Source organism: Triticum dicoccoides, chromosome 2A, assembly GCF_002162155.2.
Source record: "Triticum dicoccoides isolate Atlit2015 ecotype Zavitan chromosome 2A, WEW_v2.0, whole genome shotgun sequence".
Taxonomy (NCBI): Eukaryota; Viridiplantae; Streptophyta; class Magnoliopsida; order Poales; family Poaceae; genus Triticum; species Triticum dicoccoides.
The window spans coordinates 546683678-546690847 of NC_041382.1; positions in this window are offsets into that span (position 1 = coordinate 546683678).

A 7170-nucleotide genomic window follows, 5' to 3' on the forward strand; every position below is an offset into this window, starting at 1 on the left:
ACCCCGTGGTGTGGAGGGCTGGATGAACAGTAGACGATGGAGGGGTGGTTGAACAGTAGCCGGTGGAGTAGCGCGCGGTGGAGGCTAGATGAACAGGAGCCCGTGGATGAACAGTCGCAGGTGGAGGCTGGAGGAGGTCGACGGTGGATGAACAGTAGCTCGTGGAGGCTGGAGGGGGTCGACGGTGGAGATGAACAGTATCCCGTGGAGTCCTGTTTTGCGGTATGGCACACCCCTCCCGATGAACAGGACCCCCGTTTCGACCGTAGCGCTCCAACACAAGTTCGTTTCCTCCGTTTTGCGGTACGCCACACCCCTCCCGATCAACAGGACCCCCGTTTCAACCGTAGGAGGTCCGTTTCCTCCGTTTTGCGGTACGCCAGACCCCTCCCGATGAACTCGAACATGGCCGGTCGAACATAAGGCTGTTTCCTCCGTTCTGCGGTACGCCAGGCCTCATTTTCATCGCCTGTTCCGCCCAAGCCCTCCCGATGAACACGACGCATTCCGTTGCCTCCCCATGAACACGACGACGACGATGTTTCTCCGTTCGGACCCAGCCATGTACACGAGCCCTGGCCGTACGTATGCGCAAGTAGGTGTTCGAGACCCCACCCGTATGTACACATACGTGGCCGTATTTTCTTTCTTGCACCCTGACCGCTGCATGTACGTGTAAATGCTACGTGGGCTCCTCTACCACGACACATGCACGCCTCTACTACGACACGTGCGCACCTCTACATCGACCAATATGTACGTACATGTTCGCGACCAGAATGACAACGCCACGCACGCTTCGACCAGGTGGGTCCCGACTGTCAGGCACTTCCTTGCCTGCGAAGATGTAGCTGGTCGGTCCCAGCAGTCAGGGGGCGAATCATTTTTTTTGCCCGGACGCACTTCCTTGCGTGCGAAGATGTAGCTGGTGGGTCCCAGCTGTCAGGGGGAAACGTTTTTTCTGTGAAATACGGTGGCCCGTACGGTGGGTCCCGCTATCAGGTGGAGGAATAATTATTTTGCACGTAATAAGGAGGCACTTCCTTGCTGCGGTCGTGGACCCAGTTGTCAGCCTCTCCACGTACAGTCCACGTTCGATGGAAGCCGTTCCTTGACCATGTTGACCACGCCGCACCGAGAGCACCAGGGCGGTGGACGACGGCGAGGCCTAGGAAGGGGACGACGCGGAGCCGGGGAAGACGCGGCAGTGGATGCCCATGCGTACAGGAGTACAAGGGTTCACTAGTTTGCTGCGGTGTGAGGCTGCCGTTGCTGTAGAATAACAGGGGGTGTGGGTGAGTAGAGGGATGGCCTGGCTAGCGGTGGGAGTAGTAGGGGGCGGTGAGGCCTCCGCCGCATCGCAGCCGGCCATGGGAGGCAGGAGCACGAGGCATGACCGATGCTGGTTTGGGCGGCTGGAGCAAAAAGACCAGAGGTTGAAGAAGCACTACGGCCGTTGGATGGACATCGTACGGTCACTGGAGCTAGAATTGTGCATATTGACTAAGTTGACAAAGCCCTCCGTCCAAGTCAACTTAGTAGGCCCACAAGTCAGCCTTCCACCAAGGTGGGTCCCAGCTAGCAGGGGGTATTCATTTTTTTGAGCATAATAAGGAGGCACTTCCTTGCGTGCGAAGATATAGCTGGTGGGTCCGAGCTGTTAGAGACGGTAACATTTTTTTCGCGAAATACAGAGGCCCTTTCGGTGGGTCCCTGATGTCAGGTGGAGGAATCATTATTTTGCGCGTAATAAGGAGGCATTTCCTTGCATGCGGCCATGGACCCAGCTGTCGGCCTCTCCACGTACAGTCCACTTAAGATGCATGTCGGTCGTTGACCACGTTGACCAGGCCGCGCCGAGAGCACTAGGGCGGTGGATGATGGTGAGGCCTAGGAAGGGAACGACACGGAGGCAGGGAAGACTCGGCAGTTGTTTCCCACGCGGAGGGGAGGACGACTGTACGAAGGAGCAGGTGTGGGTGAGTAGAGGGATGGCTAGGCCAGCGATGGGAGTATGGTGGGGTGGTGAGGCCTACGCGGCAGCAGAGCCGGCCGCGGGGAGGAGGGAGCAGGCAGTCCCGCCGGCGCCTGTTTGAGCGGCTGGAGCAGGAGGAGCAGAGATTGAAGAAGCACGACGGCCGTTGGATGGCCATCCAATAGTCACTGCTTGTGCGTCAACCTTTTTTTAGGAAAGCCTCAAATATGTGGAAAACAGCATACAGCCCATCTGCCATTATTTCTAATAATCTACAGCCCATTTGCTAATTATTAATGTTTTTTGGAGCCCATATTCTTTTTGTTAGCATTACAGCCCATATTGTGGCCACGGTTAAAAAATTATACGAAATTTTGCATATTTCGGTGTGGTCCGAACTGTTTTTAATCCCAAAATTTCGACTCACATTCAAACTGATTTTAAAAATAAATGTATATCAATATAAAATCCAACAAATTCTCCTAGATAAAAATTAATGTAATTTCAAATCTTGAAATGAAGAAAAGATATTTGAAACTAATTGCCGGTTTGATGTGTTTTAAAAATGTACAGCCCATTTCTCATTACTGACGGGCCATTTTCTCGGCCAGCCGAATGAAAGCTCTCCTCGTCTTGAAAGATTTGCAGCCCAACAGGCCTGACAAAGTGACTTACTTGGCAAATCACAAAAAAACTGGGCTGTAGCCGTGGACCCAGCTGTCAGCCTCTCCACATAAAGTACTCTTTCGACGGAATGTCGTTGACCACGTTGACCACGCCGCGCCGAGAGCACCAAGGCGGTGGACGACGGTGAGGCCTAGGAAGGGGACGACGCGGAGCCGGGGAATACGCGGCAGTGGATGCCCACGCGGAGAGGGGTATGAGGGTTCACTGGTTCGGCTGCGGTGTGAGCCTGCCGTCGCCGCAGGGCCTGGCTAGTGGTGGGAGTAGTAGGGGGCGATGATGGCTCATCGGCAGCACAGCCGGCCACTGGAGGCAGGAGCAGGCGGTCTCCCCGGCGCTGGTTTGGGCGGCTGGTGCAAGAAGAACAGCGATTGAAGAAGCAGCAGGACCGTTCGATTCAAATCCAATGGTTACTGCTGCTAGAATCGTTTGTTGACTAAGTTGACAAGCCCTGCGTACGCGTCAACTTAGTAGGCCCACAGATCAGCCTCCCAACCGGTGCGCCCCAGATGTCAGTGGGAGGAATCATTTTTTTCGCGTAATAAGGAGGCAATTGATTGCATGCGGCCAGGCCAGCGGAGGGAGTAGGGTGGGCCGGGGAAGCCTATGCGGCATCACAGCGGGACACAAGAGGAGGGAGCAGACAGTCCCGCCGGCGCTAGTTTAGGCGGCTGGAGCAGGAAGATCAGAGATTGAAGAAGCACGTCGGCCGTTGGATGGACATCCAACACTAACTGCTGCTAGAATCGTGTGTTCATTGACAAAGCCTTGCGTAAACAAGTCAGCCTCGAAATCTGTGGCGTGTACAGCCCATTTGCTATTATTTTTATAATTTTTACTCATTTTCTAATTTATATGGAATTTATTGCAGCCCGTTTTCCATTTTTAGAATTATTGGCCATTTTCTGGTGAGTACCAGGGTCAAAAAATTAACTAAATATGTGGGAAATTTTGAAAATTCGCAAATTTTTGCTGGGGAACGAAATATTCTTAATCCAAAAATTAATAGTCATACTAAAACAAATTTAAAAATAAATTAGTACTATGTCATGTTAAATCCAATGAAATACGTATAAGATATCAGTGAAGAACAAAAACAAAAAAAGAAACTTATATCCCATTTGCTATAATTTTTTTGGAATTTTCAACCCCTTTTGATATTACTTTTATCAGACATTGACCATACTCTTAAGCCAGGCCGAAATGCATCCCTCCTCATCTTGAAAGATTTGCTGCCTAGTAATTCGGAGAAAACAAATAGGCCTAGCTTGGGTATTCTTCAAAAAGAAATACTGGGCTACCTATTTTCCCAAAGAACTGGTGCATACGCATTTAGCTTTATTTATTTATTTATTTAATTATTTATGTTTAGGGGACCATGAGCATGTACCTGGGCCGGATTCATGTGAGAGCCTCCCTTCCAGTTAATTATGGGCTTCTCTATTGGGCCTTCAACAGTGGGCTGCATGTTATCAACAAGTGGAAAATGTGTTCCGAGTTTCAAAAAAAATGTGTTCCGTACGATAAATAGTATGCGCTACGTACGGTACGGGGCACTAAAGGATTGAACCGTGCAACGACTTCCAAAACATTGTGTTTGTCGTTTTAACAACACATTTATTCAACCAACAGACGAAATATACTACTGATTGTACATTGAAAACAGCAGCAGCAGCAACCAGGGCTGGGGGTGCAACAGAAGCAGTAAGCAGGCCAGAAGAGTGAAGACGCAGCTCTCGCTTCCAAACCAAACATCAGCCATCATTACAAAAGGGCTATCAAAAAAGAACAAGTGTATGCATCAAACTAAATAAAGATCCTACTACACCAAGTGTACGCATCTAACTAACTGGCTCACTTAGACGTTACTATTTATTAAGCTGTGGAGATTGGCTGACGGCTTGAACCAGATGGGTGCCTGACGGGGGAAGCTCCAGCCAGCAGGTCGAAGTCTGATACTTGCGACCCTCTCTCCTACTTTGGGCTGTAGAGCGTGGCGGCACATATCAGGGTATGATGCATGCAGAGACGCATGGTACGCTGTGTACACACAGTTTTCCTGATGAACGAAACCGCACTGCCATCATGATCCTTGCCGTCGGTAACTCCTGGTTAATCGGATAATTCTGTCCGACAAACAGAGATCGTGTACCAAGGCTACTTACCAGCCTCCAGTCAAAAATTCCTGAAGGCCCAGAGAAGCTGAGATCCTACTCAAAGACCTTGTAGTGACTGTGATTGTATTCCGTGAAACAACACGTCCGGTATGTGCGAACGATCATCAATCTTTCTCTGTCGTCTGATCGAGCCAGGAACCACCTGCAACTGCCATGCCGCTTTTCTTTGAAAGGTTCTGGGATTAGGAAGGGTAGGGACACCAGGCAGCCTACAACATCATATTAAGTTGGAGTCAATTAAAAAAGGGCTCTTGGTTTAGTCAATCTTAAGAAGAGCATGTTATGAGCATGAATATTTTTTCAGCAAATGTTGACAGTAATATAAGCAAGCCATCATGATATCATAGGAAAGTAACATACTGCTGTAACAGCCGTTTGTAGCGATGACTGGAGTAGGCCAGCAATACGTCCAGCCATAGAAGGAGTCGACAGCGTAAATGAAGCCCTTGTGTTCAATGGCATCAAAGAACCATGGAGGATGTATGATCCTGCGATGGACGTGCAGATTTATCCACGTACCGCAGTTACCTGTCAGATAGGCGAGACCGCGGTTGAAGAACGCAATTAGCCTGAAGTCTTTATAATTCGCAGATCTTGTGGGCACTTGGCAGATTACAACCTTGAGCAAATCAAACTTGGCATCATGTTGGCTACTATAAGATTCCGAGTATTCTGGGCCGCGGTGCCAAAGCAGTGCAGTGTTAATCGAAGGAAGGGGGATCAATCACCGGGTGTAGACCTCCACGAGCATCCAGCTGCCGCGACCGTCGACGAGCACCATCCAAGACGTGTTCATGCCGACCCAGTACATACCGTTAATGTAGTTGAGGCTGACGGGGATCGGATCGCAGTCAAGGGGGTTGATGCTTGTCACCCTATGATCGTTATGCTGCGTGACACGCCATTTCTGAAGATCAGGCGGCATCAGCAAGCAAGGAGCTGGCTTAAAAAGCTCCGGCCTGAGGGCTTTGAGTAAATGGTACAGCCCCGACGAGCATGCGGCGAGCGGCATGGTACTGAGATTGTCCACACGCGAAACAATGAGCTTGATTACCTCTGTGGGGAGCGAATTCCAGCCACTCTTTTGGCGGATGCTGCTCGGTTCTACCATTGGTAGTGCTTGGGTTTCGGACGAGTGGGGGAGCCGCCTTAGCGGGGATGGAAGATTGGATGAGATTATGTGCGGACAAAGATGGAGAAGCGAATATGTGCTGCTGGAAGTGGACATGTGATGATGACTATAGCACGCCGCTTGACTTAGGAGACACATACCAGCAGCGTAGGGTCATGTCGATGCCAGACAACTTGCTTGAGTGATCACAGTACTAGTACTCCCTACAATGCTATGCCCTAACTTGCTTGAGTAGAGTAGTAGAGTAGGACTCTGCTCTACTACTAGCACCGGAGGAGTAGTATATTCTAATCTAAAATAGTTACAAACTTCAATGCCCGAGCATGGAACGACTACGAACCGTGCTCAAAGACCGTGTCTATGTGGTGTTTGGACATGGGCGACAACCTCAACGCCAATGGTGCAGCTCCCGTTGCACCGTATGTGTTTCTGTCCTTCCTGTTCGAAATCGTGGTAAAATTAATGTTTCTACTCTGTATCCTACTACTATGCTAGTCCACATGATTAGTTGCAAACGACAACTTCTTCCCCGACCTCGGCAACCTCATCCTCGACGACATGGGCGACAACGTCAACACCGGCAACCGGTGAGATACAGGGTGTAGGAAGCGGTTTGGGAATTTGCATGCCTTTCCAACCAGTGAGATACTCCGTACAAAGTACGACAGAGAAATAACCACAGAGAAGGAGGCTAAAAGTAAACAATCAAACGAGCATTTTTGCTTTTGTTTTGCATTGAATCGTTTCACAAGCTTGACTAGTGCTGTTTTTCTACTTTTACAAAAACCGCATCGTAATGTTAAAATGTGCATTTGCACGTACATAAGTAATAGTAGTACTCCCTCCGTCTAGGTGTATAAGTCTTCCCACCTTCTTCGTCATGGTGCACAACCGAAGATGACTTATTGACCTGGACAGAGGGAGTAGCACAGTCTGCAAGCATATATCGAGAGAGACGTGTAGTGCGATAGTGGAAAAAAATTACTCGTACATGAGACCAGGTCTCACGGTTAGCAGGTGAGACCCGTCCTGATGGATGACACGTGGCTTTTAAGTGGGGGGTGGGGGATGCTTTGTGATTTGTGAATGCCACGTGTCATCCATCAGTATGGGTCTCGCGTGAGACCTGGTCTCATAGAATTCTTTTACTGCGATAGTATATAGTAAAGTTTGTGCTATATGCACGTACTTGCAAAATGCAT